Below are 22204 nucleotides of genomic sequence, written 5' to 3'. Positions count from 1 at the left end.
CATCCATCTTATGCCCCAAATCCTGGTGTATGTGCATGCAATACAAGAGCAAATCCATGCATTTTGATGTTAAAGTTTGTGACACTAGATGCAATCCAAACAGTTAAAATAGAACTGATTACTGCTATTTTCATAAGGTGTTAATTGTAATCACTGCAGTGGAGTAAGCCTAAGCATTTATTTGCAGGGGAGAAGTCACTGGTGATTCCTTGCTTTACTCCACTTCAAACAATATAGCTGATGTAGAAATGCTGGCAAAACCAATATTATTGCTGCTTGGATGGCACAGACATGCCTGCACAACTTGTGACAAAGCTGAATGCAACTTACTAGCCATGGGTAGTGGCTTCCAGTCAGGCCTCTACAACCTGTGACCCAAGTTGAACCATGGATGAGGACCCACCAAAGACTGGTAAAACCACCTGTTTTTGCTGCTTAGCTCTGCAAAAACAGAATATGATGGATGTCAAGAACCTGGTAAACCGTGATACCTAGGATACCTGGCTGGTGGGCTGTGTTTGACTTGGTGGATTACAGATTGTTCAGGCCTGGTATCTGCCTTTCAAAGCAGTTGGAAATCGATCAAGCTTAAGGATATATAGATTTGGAGGTTAGATTCATACCTATAATATTCTGGCAGTGCCAATATGTTCTAAGGATTAGGAGTTAAGCTCAGGGGAGTAAACTCAAAGGCCATGTTACACAATAATTACATTCGCAACCACAGACGCCTTCCCCTCCTAGTTACATTAATTTCTCTGCTATTATTAACGACATTCTCATTAGCAGTTCTACTGACTTCAAACAACAAGGGGATGATCTCTGGTCTAGGTTATCCCACTGAAATTGTATTGACTTCATGGTAAGCCTAACATAATTTTGTGTCCTAGTCCTTCAGTTCCTTTTGCTGGCACCGCATCAAAAGCCTTTAACAAATTCTGTTCCCACTTCCCAGGACTTGTCTGATATCATCATGAAGAAAGAAAACAAGGCAAAAGGATGATGGCATCTGCTCCAGTAAAAACTTGAGGTACGGGAATAGTGCATGAATGTTTGCCAAAAGGAGAAAGAAGGAAATTGGTAGGGAATGAACTATCATTTTAAGTTTCTCAGCAGCTACTGTAAACAATGGTGAGAGAAGCTAAAAAAATAAAATAAAAAATAAACTATAAAACAATACTTGGCAGTAGCTTTCGCAAAACAAACATACTTATGCAAAGTTCTTCCCATCACTGCCACAAACTTTAATAGACTTATTCTTTTGAGTAAGAAAACTTCTGGAAATAAAGTCAAGCTGGAGGCCTTAGGGGAGACATATAGAGAAAGAACGTAACTGTAAGGTTGGATTTTGTTTGAGAATCAGGGCAGAGCATAAAAATTCAGACATGTGCCCTACTAACATTAAGACCTCCCACAGTGTGTAGTGGCCTGATTAGACACTTCGCTAAATAGGGCTGCATACAGTATCTCAAGTTTTCATTTAGCTTACAAACATTTATTTCGGGTTGCTGCTCTGGCCAGGGCCAGACAAATGAGTCTGTGTCCTAGATATTGTTATTCCTGACAAACTCTGTTGAGTATTTTAAGGCAATTTGCTTGGAAGAGAAACAGTGTGGTTCAGAAAGCCGAGCTGGGTGGGAGGGGGTGGGTTGCAAGAGCCAGAAGATGCTGGGATTTAATATTAACTACACTACTTACTTACTGTGTGGCCTCCAAAAGACCATTCTCCCTTTATGGCGTTTCAGTTTCCCTGTCTTTAAAATTGGGATACTATTACTTCCCAGGAGTGTTTCAATGGATTACAAGGAGAATGTTTGTTTAATGCTTTCAAAATATAGCATGTCGTATAATTATTATTTGCATTAGGCCATTTCTCCCCATTGTTTCTTATGGCTAGATACCAGGATTACTGCAGTGGATGTTGAAATAGGCAGCTACTGGCCTACAGGAGTGGAATTTTCATGTAAGCAATTGAAAAGGCTTGGAGAAAAATAGATATTTTCCGTCAGTCGCTGCAGCTACTGGCTGCTTGGGTAGATTTTCTCTTTTTAATATTATCACAGCATAAACACATATATTAAAGCAATGATATTTAACAATTTCTTGGCTGATAACGTGTTTTATGCAAGGGGTGTTCACTTTATCATATATACATTCTTATTTTATCTTCAGTTTGATAAATTTCACTTGTTTGGAAAATAAGAGCTCATCTAGTACAACAAGCATAGAAAGCTGTACTGCAAACAGAGAGACTTCCTCAGTTTGCATGGTCATTCACTGGCAGAGGGTTTGGGTGCGGCTGGTTCTATTACTGCTCAGTGCTCATTACTGCCTGATGTGCTCAGTTTCTACTGAGGCTCTTGTTCACCAAAGCAGTGGGAGGTAAGAGGAGTTAAGGTAATGCATCAGTGGCTGCCAGTGGCGGAGATGAGAAGAAATAAAAAGCAAAAGAAATATACTATTTCAATCAAAGTCTGAAATTTGTAGAAGTGGTTTTGGTCTCAATATAAAAAAATATTTATCCAAGAAACTCCTACTCGGGTGTGAACATCCTACTTCTAGTGGGATTTTGTTTGGCAAAGTCCTGGGGAAGAGTGGAAGCTAATACAGAACATGTCTATAAACAAATATATTTATTTAGTACAGACTGACACATTCACTAGAGTATTTCAATGATTATAAAGTGTAAAAGTATTTCCTAGAGTGGTTTCCATTTGTGATTCTGCTAATTTATTGAATCCACCCCATTCTTCATGCATTGCATATCAGGAGTTATTTTACCCAACCAGATTGAAATGTGTGTTTGGCGGCACATCGGTGCCTAAAAATTTAGGCACCCCACTTGTGCCTAAAAAAATTTGCAAGTAGCTTCTGGTCTATTCACTTTTACTGAATAGCTGAGTTGAAGAAAGAGACTTGTACTTTTTTCAAGGTCTACATGTGCTGATATGCAGATGTGTTGTGATGCAATGCAAGAATAGCCTAAAACAGCAAATCTGCTAAGGCTTTTTTTCATGCAGGATACTAGGAAATAAACAAAACAAGACAAGCAGATAATAATCAAGATATATCGTGGTGCAATTATTGCATCAAAATATTTAATTCCAAAATGGACATTTCCTTTAATATAACAAAAACAAAAGCTGACTAATCCAAAGGTTTAAAGGAACGTATTTCAGAACTGAATTAAAATTACATATCCAGTGTATGTTTTGCAACATATGTCAGCCTCAAGCCTTCTATGACTTCTGCTGTTATGAGCTAAAATACGAAGCCATGGTGGATTCAGACCCACAGATCAGAATATTGCCACTACAAGAGCATTGATCTCCACCAAGCAGCAGCTTCCCTTTTGCTTGTTGGCTTTTGATTGTAAATCAGTTTGTGGTAACTCTTGTATGTCAAGCTCATATTTTAGTCCTTCAGTAGCTCTGAATTGCCTCGGGTTTGTGGGTTTTAAAACAGACTCTTAACATTACTGATGTGGCATTTTGTTTTCAGTAATTGATATTAATTTTCAGGTTGCACTTCTGGTTTCAATCTGAAAAGCTCTCAGAGGACTGCAGCTAAGGAGTCCATAACAAAATGGCAAGGGATTGTTTTGTTTCCTTTCAGTTTTGGAAAAGTTTAAACTGCCATTTACTCTCCCAGTTTCTCTTGCATTAAATTTTGCCCCTGAACATTACGAAACATGAATGTCTGTCTGGCTGAAACAATTATTTTGGAATTTCTGTGAGTAGCGCAGGTCTGGAATCTGGTGATAATCAACATTTCTACAAACTCAAGTTGATACAATGGACCTGTATTACACGCGTTAAAGTGACTATGAAAACAGCAGCCATTTATTTATGGGGAGATACGATGCCAACAGCAGATGCTTTCCATATGTACAGCACAATTCCGCAATCTCCCACCCTCCATTGTTCTCACATTGTAGAATGAGTCCAGAGATAGCACCACGGCTCAGGACAGGCTCTCCCAGTATTGTGCTGCTGAGAGCTGTATTCCTAAATACATTGAAACTGCATAAAAACAGGGGGTTTAGATAATGAATGTGTGTAGGCTTGGGTTCTGAAGCTAAACACATTAACACTTTAAGGTGTTCTTTGACAACCAGGAGGGTCAGAGAAGTAAAACAGTTCCTCAGATCATTTTCAAGCCCCAAGGAACTGGTGCTAAGGCCATTTGACCCAAATATGTTGCCAGTACTGTTAGTGGCAGTTCAGAATTCCTCCTTCACTAAGTTTTACATAAATACTAATATGATGGCTGAAGACAAGATAGCTTAGCATTTAGATGATACCGATGATATTGTATTTAGGAGTGCATAGGGTATTGTCTTGTGCTTGGTTTGGATCAAGGTTTACACTTTCAAGCTGCTCCCTCCCCCAACCCTTCCCCCAACCCATGGTTTTGGGTTGCCCTATCAACTTGCCTTCTAGCCTAGTGCTGCTGCTTTTTAATGCCAGGTTCATCCATCAAAATACATCTATTATCTACAATTTAATCAGGATGAAGGGGCCATCCTGGCATGTTTAACTGAGATCCACTTTTGTCCATCTGTGTACACAATGCAGCCCCAACCTAATCAGCTGGAGCAGGAAGGGGGTAAAGGTGAGTGATGGGATTGCATCAATCCTACTGCATACCTCTCCCGGCTGCCCAGCTGATTAGCACTGGAAACCAACTGGTGCACTCCTTGGCTGTTCCCATTGCTAATTACCTGGGCAGCAGGACAAGGGAAGGCAAATCAGCTGGGAAGGGGGCCTGCAGGTGGCATGGAAGTAGGCTGAGAGCTGCATGTGGCCCACAGGTTGTCCGGGCTAGAGGGTTAGGGAGGGGTGTGTTGGTGTCATCTATGAAGAACCCTCCTCCTTCACCAGGTGACCAATTTGCTCAAGTCTAGATGTGAGTGTTTTTAATTTGTGTTTGGACTGTGAGGGATTCTACTGGTGTACCAAGCACCCTGCTGCCTATCAGTCTCCTTACCTGAGCTAGCTGAGGTGGTATCGAGCATCATGGAAAACTTCAGTATGTTTGTTCTGGGGAATTTCAGTATTGAAATCGCCACCTTGACGGGGCTGTCTCAGGTCTTCATGGCTTCCATGACAATGGGGCTATCTCAACATATCACTGGTCTGACACATTCTGCAGAACACACTCTTGACCTGTATTTTCAACCAAGTGGGACGAAGGAGGTCTCGAAATGAGGGAGAGAGGGAGCGTTCTCTGTAACCCAATTGTCATGGTCAGATCATTCCTTGGTAAGATTTACGCTGGTAGCTGCTATTCCTTTCTGCAGGTCTGGTGGACTCATGAAGTTGGTCCACCTCCAGGGAAATCCAATTATGGAATCCAATGGATTCCTGAATGGGGAAATTTCCTGTAGATGTGGCTGGTATGAGTGTCAAAGCCCTGTTCTCATTTTGGAATAGTGAGCTGGAAAGTGCTACTTCTGAGTGTCCTCTCCCTTGCTGTAGAGCCCAGCTAGCTCCATGGTTTACCAGGGAATTGGGGACAATGAAACAGACAGCTAGAACCTAGATGATTTAAGTCCCACAATGATTATGACTGAACACAAGTAAGAGCACATTATAATGCTTACTTTGGGGCGGTGATGGCAGTGAAATAAGCCTACTTCCCTGACAACATTGCATCTTTGGATAGCCATCTGTTCTGGGCATTCTCAGAAAATGGCTGCCATGGAAGAGGCTGCCAATTCACAAAACGGTTGCCAGGGTGGGTATGGTCAGCAACAACACACCCATTTCCCAGAAGGCAAACTGGTGAGCTAAAAGAAAAGTGACTTGCCCAAGAAGCTAGGTGCTGTCAGGGTGGACACTGAGCCCATAGAATCCCAGAGTAGTTCTGATTCGGAGGAAGAGCAGTCGGTCCTGGGAGAGGAGCGCGCCCCTTTTTCCCAGGGCCCGCAGCTGCCAGAGATTCCTCCCACCCACATTCCTAGATTAGAAAGCAGTCCAGGGAGTGACCCAGCGCCGATAGCAGACTAGTTAGATGCGCGGCGCAGACGCAGAGAGCGGCGCCAAATGGAGAGCGCGGAAAGGAGGTGTAGCGCCTGGTTGGCGCTCAAAGAACGGTTGTGCCCAGAGGATCCAAGGGAAAAGGGGAGGGATTCTCCCTAGTCCTTATATTCAGGGGTCTGCCAGTAATTGCTTTTCAAACGGGGACCAACTGTTCTAACTTAGGGCATAGGGATGCTGCTGCTCAGATCTAGTTCCTACCTGTAGAGCTGTTAAGTTGTAAAAGACTAAAGCTTTTAAAAGAATCCCTTTGTCTGTGTCTGGACTTGGCTACTGGATTAGACTGAGAGCCCTCCAAGGAGCCCTTGACAGGTGCAAGGAAGAGTGGGGTCTGCGTTCCAAAAGACAAAACCACTCTTTTGAACCCACAGTTTTCTGCCCAACACCCATTTCACAGAAAGCAAAGTGATGATGCTCAGACATAAGTAACTTGGCCAAGGAACTGTGTACAAGGCAGAGGTGGGGTCTGATCCCCAAACAACGTATTTTTCCCCAAAGAGCACAACAAAATACAAATTCAAAATACTATTTCACAGAAAGTAGACTATGGGCATCTCTATCCCAGCATAAACTCCTGCATTTAAAATGGAACCTTCTGCTTCCGTTTTAAATGCAGGAACACAAGGACTCCCTTTTTTCTGCCCCCCCACCGCCCGGTATCTAAGTCTTCCATTATCTTTCATTGATCTCGCTCCTCTTGCCACTTTTACTCTTTTCATGGAGGAAACTCAAGCGGAACACAACAGGGCAATTTGATAGCTCATTATCTGCAATCTATTTAAAAATGGAACAAAGGGCATTTAGTGCAGGAGACGCCCTGGAGGATCACAGTGTCATGTAAAGAGCCTGCAAACTTCCGTGAAGGAGCAATCTCAATCACAGGATAAAAGCTCTGTGTGAAAAAAGCCTGTGATTCTCTGAGCATCACAAAATGCATGCCTGTATACACAGACACACACAGCAAAACATGCACCAACACAACAAACTGAAAAAAATCCCAGGCAACACACATACACACACACATTAAAAACAAATGAATCCCCTCTCTCTCTCTGTTTCTCCTACACACATGCACACACACACACACAGGCACCCCCTCCCCACACATATCCCTCTAACCTGGTAGGATACTCCCTGCTATCCCCAGCTGCAGCCACCCACCATTTTCATTTTCTAAGAATGTCTCTGGTACCCAGAGGCATTCTTGGGAACAAAGATGGCACTGGAGATGGGCACTTCACTTGGCAGCATGCCAGACTCTCAGTTAATCTTAAAGAACAGAATGAATATCAGGAGGGCCTGGCCGGTGCCAAGAGAGGTGACTGTGAGCACACTGGTTCGAGGCCCAAGAGTTAGTATTTCTAGACCCTGGTGAGGATATATTTGAACCCATGGAGCTCTGCTTTGACAAATTTGCAAAACACTCCCTGCTGACCTCACCAAGCAGCTTCAGACAGATATTTAAAAGTATGGTGGTGAAGATGGAATTTTGCAATACTCCACAACGCAAGTGTATGAGATTGAGCAGAAACCTCCCCCCACACTACTTTCTGAAACTGACCCTGCAGATATGAGCAGAACCACCATAATAGTGTGACCCCTAAACAAGACCCACAGAGAATCAGTTTCACCAAAAAGCACCTGGAATTGAACTGACACCACCTTCCCAAGTATCTTGCCCCCAAAAGGGATATTTTGTGACTGGGTGACAGAGCACTGCAGGTAATAAGTGCAGTCAGGTCTGTAAAATATTCCTCATGAGCCCAATTCTGGGCTTCAAGATTTTCCTAATGCACCATAAAAAGTGAAACATACCAATGTCATAATAAGTTGCTGCTATTTTGTCCAAGAAAGATATGGGAAATCCTGGAAGGATTCTAAAGTCTATGCACTTTGGAACAAGGACTGAGATAGAGTTACACTGCAGAATGTAAACAGGGTTAGAAAAGGCATATACCCACAGACACAATAAAAGTATTCTTAGACATGACATATTTATTTCTTTGTGCTGTGTACAGTCACATAAAAACATGAATACCCTTGTTCAACATGGAAGAAGGACTAAAAAGAATTTTCCAGCAAACCAAAATATACTGTGTTGTGTTTGGATGCAAAGCTAAACTATGGTTTAATGTTATGTGAAGAAGCCTTGGGTTCATCACCTCCCTCTACCCCTCTCCTTCTTCCACCAGCATGGCTACGAGGAGAAGTCATACTCCCTTCAGCAACAAACCAGCTTAGATGCCAAATCTCTGTCACTCCTGGAAGTGGCTGAGAATATCTGTCTTGCAAATTTTTCCATGATTAGCGTTTTCATCACAGAACAACTGGATCAATAACACAACTGTTATAAGAGTCAGACTTGATTTTAATTATCTTATTTGCTTTTTTAATGTAATACAGTTGTTTGTGTCTCTCTCCCCCCCCCCTTTATTCCTTGTTGCTGTAAGCCAAGGGTTGAGAAGCTTGACTAAGACTGGAACCCTAAACACAATGGGACTTCCATCCAAGTAAAATTACAGCTGAGGAAAGAAGGGAAGCGAAAAGCAAGGGAGAAAGGGGAAGATATATCCAACTGAATGCAGAGTTCCAGAGAATAGCAAAGAGAGACAAGAAGGCCTTTTTAAATGAACAATGCAAAGAAATCGAAGAAAACAACAGAATGGGAAAGACTAGAGATCTCTTCAAGAAAATTGGAGATCTCAAGGGAACGTTTTGTGCAAAGACGGACGTGATAAAGGACAAAGAAGGCAGGGACCTAACAGAAGCAGATGAGATTAAGAAGAGGTGGAAAGAATACACAGAAGAACTATACAGGAAAGATCTGAATGTCCCTGATAGTCATGATAGTACGGTCACTGAACTTGAGCCGGACATCCTAGAGAGTGAAGTCAAGTGGGCCTTAGGAAGCATGACTAACAACAAAGCTAGCGGAGATGACAGTCTTCCAGCTGAGCTATTTAAAATCCTAAAAGATGATGCTGTTAAAAGTGCTGCACTTAATATGCCAACAAATTTGGAACACTCAACAGTGGCCACAAGACTGGAAAAGGTCAGTTTACATTCCAATTCCAAAGAAGGGCAACGCCAAAGAGTGTTCAAACTACCACACAATTGTGTTCATTTCACATGCCAGCAAGGTGATGCTCAAAATCCTACAAGCTAGGCTTCAGCAGTATGTGAACCAAGAACTACCAGAAGTACAAGCTGGGTTTCGAAGAGGCAGAGGAACTAGAGATCAAATCGCCAATATTCGCTGGATCATGGAGAAAGCAAGAGAATTCCAGAAAAACGTCTATTTCTGCTTCATTGACTACACTAAAGCCTTTGATTGTGTGGATCACAACAAACTGTGGCAAATTCTGAAAGTGATGGGGGTACCAGACCACCTTACCTGTCTCCTGAGAAACCTGTACGAGGGTCAAGAAGCAACAATAAGAACCAGACATGGAACAACCGAGTGGTTCAAAATGGGGAAAGGAGTACGACAAGGCTTTATATTGTCGCCCTGCTTATTTAACTTATATGCAGAGTACATCATGAGAAACGCCGGGTTGGACAAATCACAGTTCGGAATTAGGAATGCCAGGAGAATTATCAACAACCTCAGATAGGCAGATGATACCACCCTAATGGCAGAAAGCAAAGAGGATCTAAAGAGCCTCTTGTTGAGGGTGAAAGAGGAGAGTGCAAAAGCTGGTTTGAAACTCAACATTAAAAAAACGAAGATCATGGCATCTGGCTCTATCACTTCCTGGCATATGGAAGGGGAAAAAATGGAAGCAGTGACAGATTTTATTTTCTTGGGCTCCAAGATCACCGCAGACGGTGACTGTAGCCATGAAATTAAAAGACGCTTGCTCCTTGGGAAGAAAGCTATGGCAAACCTAGAAAGCATAGTAAGAAGCAGAGACATCACCTTGCCGACAAAGCTATGGTTTTCCCAGTAGTAATGTATGGCTGTGAGAGCTGGACTATAAGGAAGGCTGAGCGCCGAAGAATCGATGCTTTCGAACTGTGGTGCTGGAGAAGACTCTTACGAATCCCCTGGACTGCAAGGAGGTCAAATCAGTCCATCCTAAAGGAAATCAACCCTGAGTGCTCATTGGAAGGACAGATACTGAAGCTGAAGCTCAAATATTCTGGCCACCTAATGCGAAGAGAAAACTCTCTGGAAAAGACCCTGATGCTGGGAAAGACTGAAGGCAAATGGAGAAGGGGACGGCAGAGGATGAGATGGCTAGATAGCATCACTGATGCAATGAATATGGACTTGAGCACGCTCAAGAGAGAGCGCACGACAGGAAGGCCTGGCGTGCTATGGTTCATGGGGTCACAAAGAGTCGGACACGACTGAACAAATAGTTGGAAGGAACTTTGGACATGGTTTAGGCCAACCCCTTTGCTATTACCATTTGTAACATTTGTTTCAGTGTGGATACACTGATACCCAATCATAGCTACATTAAAACCTTGGATTTCTCCATTAATTTCTCTGTAGCTATAAGGATCCTTTAATCATTCATTCATTCATTCATTCATTCCTTCATTCATTCTCTGTCTCCATGGGTGACTTTAGTTCCTGCAGCAGCATGCATACGTGCCATTGGTATAGATAATACCTGCTAAAGCTGCTGTTCAGTACCTTGAATTTGGCCCGGAAAACAGCTGGTGACCAGTGCAACTCCTTCAGCACTGGAGTGATGTGATCTCGCTGGCAGCTGCCTTTAATCAAGCGAACCGCTGTTTTCTGTACTAGCTGCAGCTTCTGAACCGTCTTCAAGGGTAACCCCGTAGAGCGCATTACAGTAGTCTAAACAAGAGGAGACCAGGGCATGTACTACCGATGGGAGCAGATGGTCGGGAAGGTAGGGACGCAGCCACCGTATCAGATGGGAGTTGGTACAGCGCTGTCCGGCTCACAGCTAGGGATGGCGGAGAATTTCTCCCTGAAACTTCGGGGGGCCGAGCGCCAACGTGTTCGGCCCCCCGAACAAGTTTCGGGGAGAAATTCTCCACCCCCCCAGCCCCCCCCCGGGACGGGACTTACCTTTGGCGAATGTCCCTCCCGGCGGCGGGTCCGGCCGGTGGTTCGTCGGGTCTTCGTCCGGGGCGGGAGCGGCAGCCAGTCTTTTGACCGGCTGCCGCCGCCGCCATTCCAATAAAAGAAAAAAAAAACGCCCCCGTGATAGGCTACGTGACGATTAACGTAGCCTATCACGGCTAGATCTGCAAAGTCAGCCGTGATAGGCTACGTAAATCGTCACGTAGCCTATCACGGGTGACTTAAAAAAAAAAAAAGTGCGTACGGATAATGGCGGCCCCCATAGGGAGCCGCAATTCACGTTCCTTATTTGGTCGCTGTAGTCTACGTAAATCTTTACGCAGACTACGGCGACCAAATAAGGAATGCGAATGGCGGCTCCCTATGGGGGTCGCCATTTGCGTACGTGCTTTTTTTTTTTTAAGTCACCCGTGATAGGCTACGTGACGATTTACGTAGCCTATCACAGCTGACTTTGCCGATCTAGCCGTGATAGGCTACGTTAATCGTCACGTAGCCTATCACGGGGGCGTTTTTTTTTTTAACTTTTAATTTCGCGGCTGGGCGAGGCGAGGCGCCTCCTCCCCGGCCTGAATTTTGGCTGGGCGAGGCGGGAAGCCTCCCCCCCGGCCTGAATTTTGGCCGGACGAGGCGGGAAGCCTCCCCCCCCGGCCTGAACTTCGCGGGGAGAGCAGTGAAGCGCCTCCCCCCCCACCTCGAAAAGCTGCGAGACCAGGTAAGTGACTTTCGTGCACCCCTACTCACAGCTGACACCTGAGCCTCCATGGACTTTTTAAAAATATAAATGCTCCCGCTTGAACAAAGTCACAATGGCAAGGTGCTAAATCCTAAAGGAAATAGAAAATCTGCAAATATTTGTTCTCTGAAATATCCGTGAAAGCAATGCAGGAAACTCCAGAGGAATATCCAGTGTTTCCATTCAGTTTCAGGTATTCACAGATTTAAATAATCTTTTAAGATTACACAAGTTCATATTTTTCTATTCTGCTTTTACCCTCTCCCAGGAACTATGTATTATAATTATACTTGACAAATCATGACTGACATCATCATCTACAACTTCTTAGAAAAATAACAATACTGTGTTCTGTACAAAACACATTAAAACCACAACAGTATTATGTTCCATCCTAAACACAGTTCCTTGGAAGTTAGTCTGTTCTTTGGGGGGAAATTGTTTCTTTGTAACCTGTTGATTGCAGGATGTATATAGGCATCTTTCCTCCCACCAATGGTGACTGACTGACTGTTGCAAATACCAGATTAGATAGTATCCATAACATCAGTAATGATGAGACAGTCTCAGAAATACTTCACAGGATGAGTGTTTTTCCATATCTGTGCTCATGTGGTTCTTCTTTTTTTTTTTTAAAGGTAGTGCTGATGGAGTAGGAAAGGCCACCCTTTCTTTCATGGCAATGCGATTCCTCAGCATTTTGTTTCCCTACCCTTGCCTAACTCCTATATGTCTAAATTTAACCTGGAGAGTATTTGTAGTCTCCTAGAAGTCATTCACCCCAAGGGAGTCCCCTCCTTCACATAGTCCATTATGCCATAGCGCTTCAGAATCAGAAAAGGGTTTTAAAAGTTATTTTATGTATGTATGTATGTATGTATGTATGTAATGCGTAACAATACATTAACAATAAGTATCACCTGTGATACTCTAAAATTATCTACATAAATCCTGAATAATGTAATAATATATAGAAATAGCATGTATTTCAGAAAAAAATAGTCTATAACGTATATCTGAATCAAACATTTTACATTATTCTAACATCTGATTAATCAGCTTTAAATGAAAAATCAGATTATGCAAAACAATTAATACTGGTATTTTGTCCAACTTGCCAAAAACCAATGAAGGGGTAATCTAGCACACTCGCTTAATTTGATTAGTTGCGTTAGACACAAAAACGTCTTACAACTCCCAGCATGTTTTTTTCTCTCTAAACATGTATAAGGTTGCAGAGTCTTGTAAATTCTATTTATTTATTTTGGTATCAAATACCAACCATATAGTAATTTATTTTTTAAAAATATTTTACATGAGCACAGCCAACATTAGTTGCTGCATTAGAAAAAGCACATTCAAGTTCTGAAATAACTTTCTCCACATGTTTCTAAAATATTCTCCCTTACACAAATTTTAATCTATTAAAAGTAAATTTCTGATAACCTTTTGGTGTTAATGAATGATAAGTATAATTTTTCAAAGTCTAAATACTGTGTTTCTCATTTCTGTACTAACATAATTACTTCTTTCAACGCAGCTGAAACCAATACGAAGAGTCCGGCACAAACATTCTCTTTAACACATCCCAATTTCATCAATATACCACAAATAAGGAAGGATTTGATCATTTCAAGTTAACACTGGGAAACAAGTCTCAGGGAATCTCTACACCAGCCTGAAATCCTGCATTTAAAATGGGGCTTTCTGCTTCTGTTTTAAATGCAGGATCACGACGACTCCCTTTTTCACGTGCTTCCTCACCCCACCTTTCCCCTTCCTTCTCCCCATATCTGAGTCTTCCATTATCTTTCATTGATCATGCTCCTCTTCTTGCCGCTTTTACTCTTTTCATGGAGGAAACTGAAGCGGAACACAATGGGGTAATTTGATAGCTCATTATCTGCGATCTATTTAAAAATAGAACAAAGGGCATTTAGTGCAGGAGACACCTTGAATGATCATGGTGTCATATAAAGTGTCCGCAAACTTCCGTGAAGGAGCAATCTCAATCGCAGGATAAAAGCTCAGTGTGAAGGAGCTCTCAGTGATAACATGACCAACAGTTAAAACACCTCAGTCTCAACCATGCTAGTGCTAGGCTAGTAATACTTTTTGTCACTGTGGCTCTATCCTGCGCCCTGCCCCCTCCACCACTTTCCACTCTTGAGCACATGACTTTTCCAAAAGCAGGAAAGTATGTCTGCCAACTTTATTTTCCTTTAGTAACAAGACCACAAAAGACTGAAACATACAACTTTGTCAGCCACCACCCTGTTCTAAATGATTGTATTTTAATAGCTACATATAAAAGCCTTGCAAGTAAATTATATTCCACATTTTCACTCTCTCAGGCAGAATATGGACAGTCCTCTAGTAGCATGGTCCTTAGATGTATCAACTACTTTATGATTCAAAAAAGAAGCCCAGATCTTTTTATTGTAATTTTTCTATTTCTGAAAGCCTGCCCAAACGTGTTCCAAGTTCAGAAGTTATTAATGTCAAGAAGCCAAGATCCTTTTTGCCATAGTTTGCTGAATAAGGAAGGAAGAAGACTGTCTGTACTCGACTGTCCTTTTCTTCTCTAGCCCAAGTTTGAGCCAAAGAAGCAGGAAGAGGTGAAAGATGAATGTGAAAAAGGATGGTGGGTTTTTTTAAAAAACAAAATCACAAAGAGAAATAACAAATAAGTGAAAAAATATGATTTTTAACAACAAAATCACAATGTTCTAGAAGGCAAGACTAACCACTGTATCTTTAAGACAGATAGTCTCCTCTCAGGAAGACGACAGGCTAATTATAGTGTTCCTGCCAGAGGGAACTCACACATGCAAACCATTATGTAAAATATAAGGGGTTTTTTTTCTTCAAGAATGCTCAAGATCATTAGACATGGTTTTCTCAATGCTAGAAAATCAAGCCAAAAATGAAAATAAACAGTTTCAAGTATATGCAACACAATTCCCTCAGCATTTATGGAAATATAGGAAAAGAAGTCCTAGAAAAATGTGGGTTGACATTTCATGATGTTCTGTTTTTTTCACCTCAGCACTCAACGATTGCCTTCTTGTACTATATTATTTCCAATTTAATTGTATTTCAGAGAGTGAGGGTGGCGGTAACTGTGGCCATTCACTGGAGAAGATTTCAGTCTAGTTTCATCTTACAGCTAACAAACAACAGGAAAGAAGCAACAGGAAACATGGATGAAAATTAAACTCATAAATTACAATTAGAAAAGAATAGTTCTGAAAGCATTGGGTGATGCTGGGAGTAAAACACAGAAGAATCCTATGCTAGGACAATTAACACACTGCACTGCTTTCCTTAATTATCTGCTCTGGTAATTTAAGGTCAAGGTGATGACTCAGTTGATTTAACAGCTAAGCATGCAAACTCTTATAAATTCTGCTGTAAGTTACGGGTGAGCTAACAGCAAATGGTTCATATAAATAGCTGTAGGAAAAAGATATTTCATTCAATGTATTCTTTAAAGCCAAGGAAAAATATTTTAACTGGAAGCATAGGACTTTAGTAGGTTCAAATGCAACTACCCTTTTACTCAGTATTAACAAAATTGCACCAGGATGCAAATCTTCAAATGACTGTTTTGTCTGTTTTTTATGCGCTGCACCTAATCTTTCTTGACATTCTATCATCTTCCTCTGTTGTTGAACACTGGTGTTCTACCCACAAGGATACTGCTGTAACCAGCAAGCAAACCCCTAAGTATCACTGCCAAACCATTATTCATCAAACTGCAGTAATGGCATGCTTGCCGTTCAGGATGCCTTTGGTGAGAGAATCTAATCCAAACGGAAATAACAGTCATCTTACTGAATTTATTTTCAGCTTCAGTTGGGAAAGGTTTCAATATAATGTTACATCTCTGATGCAGAATTTGTTACTTTAATCTCATTGTGGAAAAAATTGCAAGCAATCTACAATGCAAGAACTATATTATATCAAAGATTAATTAAAACGTTTGATTTAATTAAATCTTTGCATTATATTAATTAAAAATTTTCTTTTAATTAAGTATTTTCATTATAAGAATCCAGGGAAACAGCCACTGTTCATTCACATAATATCCAATTTTTATTTCATGTGTAAAACAGCAACAGTGCATGATACTATTAACACTAGGTACTCTATACTGGAGCCTGGAGACTCTTCTTCCTTGCTTCTTCTCATCATGATGTTGCTTACAGCAGGGGTGGGCAGAAGGTAGATGTCCACATGTTTTGGACTTCAGCTCCCAGAAGTCCCTACCAGCATGGCCAATGGTCAGGAACACTGGGAGATTCAGATGGTATACCCAAGAACATACCCAGCAGTAGAAAGGAACAAGATGTTCTCCATTTCCTGTAATCAGGGGAGTGAGCCCTCCAAAGAGGAAGAAAAAGGTGATCCATATATGCAAGCTAATGATAGGCTGACTATTATCATACTTAGTCAAATTTAATATCAAATTTAGCTTTCTAAATTTTTATCTTTGCTGTTTTAAATCTGTATTTTAAACTCCTGTACTGCTGCTTTTATTGTGGTTGTATTGTTATATTGTGGTTTTAATGTTCTATATATTTTAAATTGTTTTATTGTGTGTTGTTTGGTTTTAATTTTTGTGAACCGCCCAGAGAGCTTCGGCTATTGGGCGGTATAGAAATGAAATAAATAAATAAATAAATAAATAAATAAATAAAATAGTCCTGGATCTGCCATACATTCCCATAAAAAAGCAGGTGTGCAGAGAATCTTGCCACCAACCTCCAACTCTATGACAGAACACATCAAAAGCATTCCTCCCTATCAGAGAGTCACTCACCATCTTGGAACATGACTCCAACGTTTCAATCTGCTGAATTGTGGCTGGAGGGAAGTGGTTGTATTTTGTGATCATCTAAGTGATTTATGCTTTTACTAGAAGAACTGATGTGGAGGTGTAAAACATGCCACACAAGAATGTGAAAATGCAAGAGGTTCTCAGTGATTTGCTGTACTTGCATCTTAGTTAACAAACCCAGATTTAAAAATGTACTTGAATTATCAGACAAAAATGTATGCCATTGTCTGAATATAGTTTCTGACTGATTTCAGTGTTTATTAAATATGTACTTCATTTTTATCCCACCCTTCTGCCAAAGAACCTGGGATGGCGTGCATGTTCCCCTCTCCTCTCTATCCTAAAAACAACCCTGTTGAGTTAGATTAGGGTAAGAATTGGGCATCTTGGCAGCTTTATAGCTGAGCAGAGATCTGAACCTGGGTCTTCCTGCTCCAAGTCTGGCATTTTATCCAAAAGACCATACTGGTGGTAATAGTGGCTAGTAAGAGTTCTACTCAAATATTTTGGCCACCTAATGCGAATAGAAAAGTCACTGGAAAAGACCCTGATGCTGGGAAAGATGGAAGGCAAAAGGAGAAGGGGACGGCAGAGGATGAGATGGCTAGATAGCATCACCGATGCAATGAATATGAATTAGAGCACACTCCGGGAAATAGTGGAGGACAGGAAGGCCCGGCGTGCTATGGTCCATGGGGTCATGAAGAGTCGGACACGACTTAACGACTGAACAACAACAAAGAGTTCTACTATTCTTTACAACCCCTCCAGCTCTATTTGCCACCAAAATGAGCGCTCATTCATGAGTTATATTATCTCCATTGCCATTGGAAAAAAGCAGCTACAGAATTCATGCAACAGAATGGGCCTGCCTACACAAGTTAAATGTGTTCCTACATTTATTTATTTATTACATTTCTATACTGCCCAATAGCCGAAACTCTCTGGGTGATTCACAAAAATTAAAACCACAAAATACAGCATCAAACACAATATAAAATATAAAAGCCTAACACTGCAGTATAAAAATACAACCAGAATAAAACCTATCAGCAACGCAGAGATTTAAAATGCAATAGCACATTTAAAGCAACAGCTGGTGCACAATGCGGCGGACTGCCTGATTAAAGGCAGCCGTCAGCAAGACCACATCACTCCAGTGCTGAAGGAGTTGCACTGGTTACCAGTTGTTTTCCAGGCCCAATTCAAGGTGTTGGCATTGACCTTTAAAACCCTATATGGTTCCAGCCCAATCTATCTTAAGGAGCTCCTCCAACAACACCAGGGATGCCGCTCAACGAGATTGGCCTCGGAAGGCCTTCTGTCTGTCCCATCAGCCAGGACTTCTAGGCTGGTGAGGACTGGGAGAGGGCCTTTTCTGTGGTGGCCCCCACTCTGTGGAATTCCGTCCCTAGTGATCTCCGCCATGCCCCCTCTTTGATGAGTTTTTGCCGGGCTTTGAAAATCTGGCTGTTCAGGCGGGCATTTGGGGTGGGTTAGGGTTTGTTTGTTTTTAGAGCAATGTTGTTTTGTTCAGTTGATTATGTAAATTTGTTGTATTTCGTGTTGTTATTTGTATTGTATGCCACCTAGCGTCGCCAGGTAGCCAGCCAGATGGGCGGCTAATAAATCAAACCAACCAACCAGCCAATAAATCAGAGCTAAAAGACTAGAATGCTAAAATGCCTGGGAAAATAAAAAGATCTTCACCTGGCACTGGAAAGAACACAGCATAGGCACCAGGCAAATCTCTTTAGGAAGATCATTCCATAACCGGGGTGCTACAGCAGAAAAGGCCCTCTTCCTGGTAGCCAGGTACATGGGCCTGGAACACATACAAACTTCAAGATGCTCTGCACATCTTATTTTTATGGGTGTCTGTGTCAGATCCTGGATCTGACATAGCTATTTTTAAAAAAAGACAAGGCTAAAGGAAATTAGTGTATAGTTCTTTCAGCAATTGGCCTTTAAATGAGACAATTTTGTCTTCCTGTCTCACTGGAACTGAGAAAGACTGAGTAGCTTGGTGAGGGATTGTTCATGACTGCTAATTACCTTGCTGTAAGTCACTTTCAACATTATTTTTGAAAGCACATTTTAATTTCTGAAGCAAAATTTTTTAAAATCAGAAAAATCCATGTCAAAATATATGGGACTGAGAAATGACAAAAGCCCTCTTCAGAAATTCAAAGAAAGCACAGTGGATGCAGATGGAGGATGGGATCACACAGACGCCACCACAGACTTTCGCATAGTCTTAACATGCATATGAACTGCGCATGCTCAGGCTTGTTTGTTCTGTCAAGAATCCTGATTTTTGGAGGGTAGCTGATTATCCATAGAAAGCCTAAATATGCATAGATACTGTACAGACAGTGTCATCAACTCATGTAGGTCAGAAGGCAAATGCCGTGAGACCCCTCACCCTACCCAAGTCTGTTTACTGTATGTACTTTGAATATCTGAAAAAGGTCTCGGGTAGCTCCCAAACCAGGAAAATATTTTTAAAAGCTTCAAACAAAAGAGAATATTCTCAACTACAGCAGGAGGCTGAAATAGGTTAAATTGTTACAACCCATTTTTTCTAGGTTTTAACTCACATGTGATGACATAAAGCTAAGGGGAAAAATCAGTTTGGAGTTGAAAATGATTTAAATTTGCCAACTGGGAGTATGCCAGGCTTAATTTGGATGTTGGCATTTCCAAATTTGCACAGTTCTAACTTTAACCTGATGCAGTCTAAAAGAGTGGGCTTGGTAATAGTTATGAAAATATTCCACATTAATGCAGTACAACTGACAGTCTGTTCTCAAGATAGCAAAGCATGGAATCAGAATGTTTTTTAATTGTTTCACACGAAAAGAGGGTGATGATGATATTATGATCCTCTGAGGAAAGGTATCCATGGCAAAAATGCAAGAGAGGAATAATATCTAATACCACATCAAAATAATGATCGCAGGAGAAAAAAGGGCTAGGATTCCCCCCCCCTCCGAGTAGCACTTGTTCTTATTTGCACTTGTTTTCCACATTGAATAGACACCCCCCCAATATCCCACCTCTATAAACTTTCAGATTGAAAGATCCAGCAATTGGAATAAATTATAGCCAAGCTTCATCTGCAGTATAGGGATTTTTTCTGTCAGAAGCCTATTTACTATATATCCCGCTTACTGAAATATGCAGCAACTCTTTGTAGTATAGCCATCACATGGTTACCAATGAAAATGTGTAGTTAAGTAGTTAGTGCCTAAGACAGCCATAGAATGTCCTTGGAATAAATGGACATAGTCTGATAAATGTGATGATCAGGAATGCCAACAGGTCTCTCAGGATTCAGGGCTGAAAATCAGTTAATTTAGTAAAAATGGTCTTCTTGTACTAAATGAAAAACAAACAGAAATTTTGTACATTTATCATTATAACTACTTTAAGCCCCATTCCAACTCTTATTAACACACAGCTCTGTACAGAAAACTTTTCTGGCTAATAACTTACCTTTTTCTCCCCTCCCCATTCCTTTGCCTCCTTACAATGAATTCAGTGTTAGACCCATCCATTCTATAGCAGTAGAATTTGGGGTCACAAACCAAACAATAGAACTTTACTTTATGTACACAGTAGCTGATCACAGGATTTTACATAAAACTTATCACACAGCCTGTACGGACATTGTTATAGTATTGTTTATTTCTGTGACACCTTTTGGTAGCTCACAAAGGTTAAAATATAAATACACACAAGATACATACACAGGGTTCTGAACTGTTCTAGAGCCATGCCCCGACCTCTTAGAAAGGACTCACACAAACATTTTCTGCATGGAGATTTCAATGTGAGGCCACATGGTAAACAGCATTATCATGCTCGTAGACATTTCCCTGATTTCTGTGGTTGTGGGAGCATAATAACGCTCAACTTGGGACTATAGGTTGGGCAACAGTTCCTCTATTATGTCAAGACCTTCACACAAGTAAACAGGTTACACACCCTTACACTTCAGTACTACCATAGTAGTGATTATGGGCAGTGCCCAGTCTCCCTACAACACATGAAACTACACAAATATATCCCAAAGGGACTGATCAAAGATCTATTTAAAACAGTAACTATTATTATTATTCCACTCTTCTACTAAAAGTAAAAAGGTAAAGGTGTCCCCAACCAGTCGTGTCCGACTCTAGGGTGTGGTGCTCATCTCCATTTCTAAGCCGAAGAGCCAGCGCTGTCCGAAGACGCTTCTGTGGTCATGTGGCCGGCATGACTGAACACCGAGGTGCACGGAACGCTGCTACCTTTCCTGCCGAAGCAGTGCCTATTTATCTACTTGCAATTTCTTGCTTTCGAATTGCTAGGTTGGCAGGAGCTGGGACTGAAGATGGGAGCTCACTCTGTCATGCGGCACTCGGGTCTCGAACTGCTGTCCTGCTGACCTTCTGGTCTGCAGTTCAGCGTCTTAACCACTAAGCCACCATGGCCCCATAGACAAAATCATATAATCAGTAAAAAGTACAAATATTGAAACCTTCATATTGGGTGTCCAGACTATTCATTTTTCATTAGATTGGGTAGTATTTGTGCAGGGGTAAGGCTTGCACACTGCAGGGATGCCAAGAGGCATGCAGTGCATCTCTGCACCCAAACACACCTTCACTCTCTCCATTCTTGGTACAGGTTCCCTGTCAGTGAGGGCAGGCCACTCTGCATCAGGGGTGGAGGGATGGTTTTGCCCTCACCACACTGTTGTGCAGTGCCTGAATTCTCCCTCACTGAAATAAATATAAACTGTTCATTTATATAGGAGAAAGTAAATGGATCCACTCGGAGGTGGGAGGTTCTTGCTTTCTGCCCCTGGCTCCTATCTATGTAACTCAGTTCCTTGGTCACAGTAAGTGTGACAGAATGTCAGGAAAGTAGGATGGAACTTGGAAATTGGTGTGTGTGTGTAAAAATAAGTGACAGAAACCCAGAGATAAACTAAGAATTATTTAGTGAAATATTTTGGCTTCCACTTTCATCAGTAAACAGTTGGATTTTGAGCTAGATACTGGGAGCCAAGGTGCCAATAACAACACAGCAAAGGATGGCAATGATTTCCATCAGCTACAGCAAGTTCAAGAAAAGTTTTAAAAAATAATTAAAAGCATAGCTAAAATTTTAAATACTATTCACCAAGTTAAGTAAATCCAATTGTGCCGGGGGGGGGGGGGGATCCAAGTCTGAACTAGAGAGGAGCACCAAAAGCACATGATGATGAAATAGTATTTTGAAAAATTCTTCATGAGAATATATCTATAAAGTAACCTTGAAGCCAAGAAAAAAAAACACGTTTACCATGTCTCTCCGTTCGTAAATTTTTGTTATGAACATTCTGTCTCAAAAATTATTTTAAGAACTGAGCTCCAACAAGAAATGAGCTGTTACATGCCTCATCATATGATAAAGAAACAGCATCAATATCAGCACCAGTTTAGTATCTATGAAACCCCTTCAGGAAAAGATGCTTAAGAACCTTTAAA

General features: G+C 41.4%; 1 protein-coding gene across 17 annotated transcripts in view; it reads right to left on the bottom strand.

Moving 5' to 3' along the window:
• SUPT3H (SPT3 homolog, SAGA and STAGA complex component) overlaps positions 1–22204 on the bottom strand; it is a 479638-nt gene that overhangs the window by 81400 nt on the left and 376034 nt on the right. Inside the window, exon 12 of one of the 17 annotated variants that reach the window (XR_014786040.1) lies at positions 12446–16228. The exons of the other annotated variants lie outside the window; for them this stretch is intronic. The gene's annotated coding sequence lies outside the window, so the exon portion shown is untranslated. Of the gene's footprint in view, positions 1–12445; positions 16229–22204 lie in introns of those variants that run through there. 17 annotated transcript variants of the gene reach the window in all.

This window comes from Heloderma suspectum, chromosome 1 (genome assembly GCF_057233095.1).
Source record: "Heloderma suspectum isolate Gila_16-S chromosome 1, 16-S_ref, whole genome shotgun sequence".
NCBI classification, from domain to species: Eukaryota; Metazoa; Chordata; class Lepidosauria; order Squamata; family Helodermatidae; genus Heloderma; species Heloderma suspectum.
Note: the sequence above shows the minus strand (reverse complement) of the source record. Positions and strands in the feature narration are given on the sequence as shown.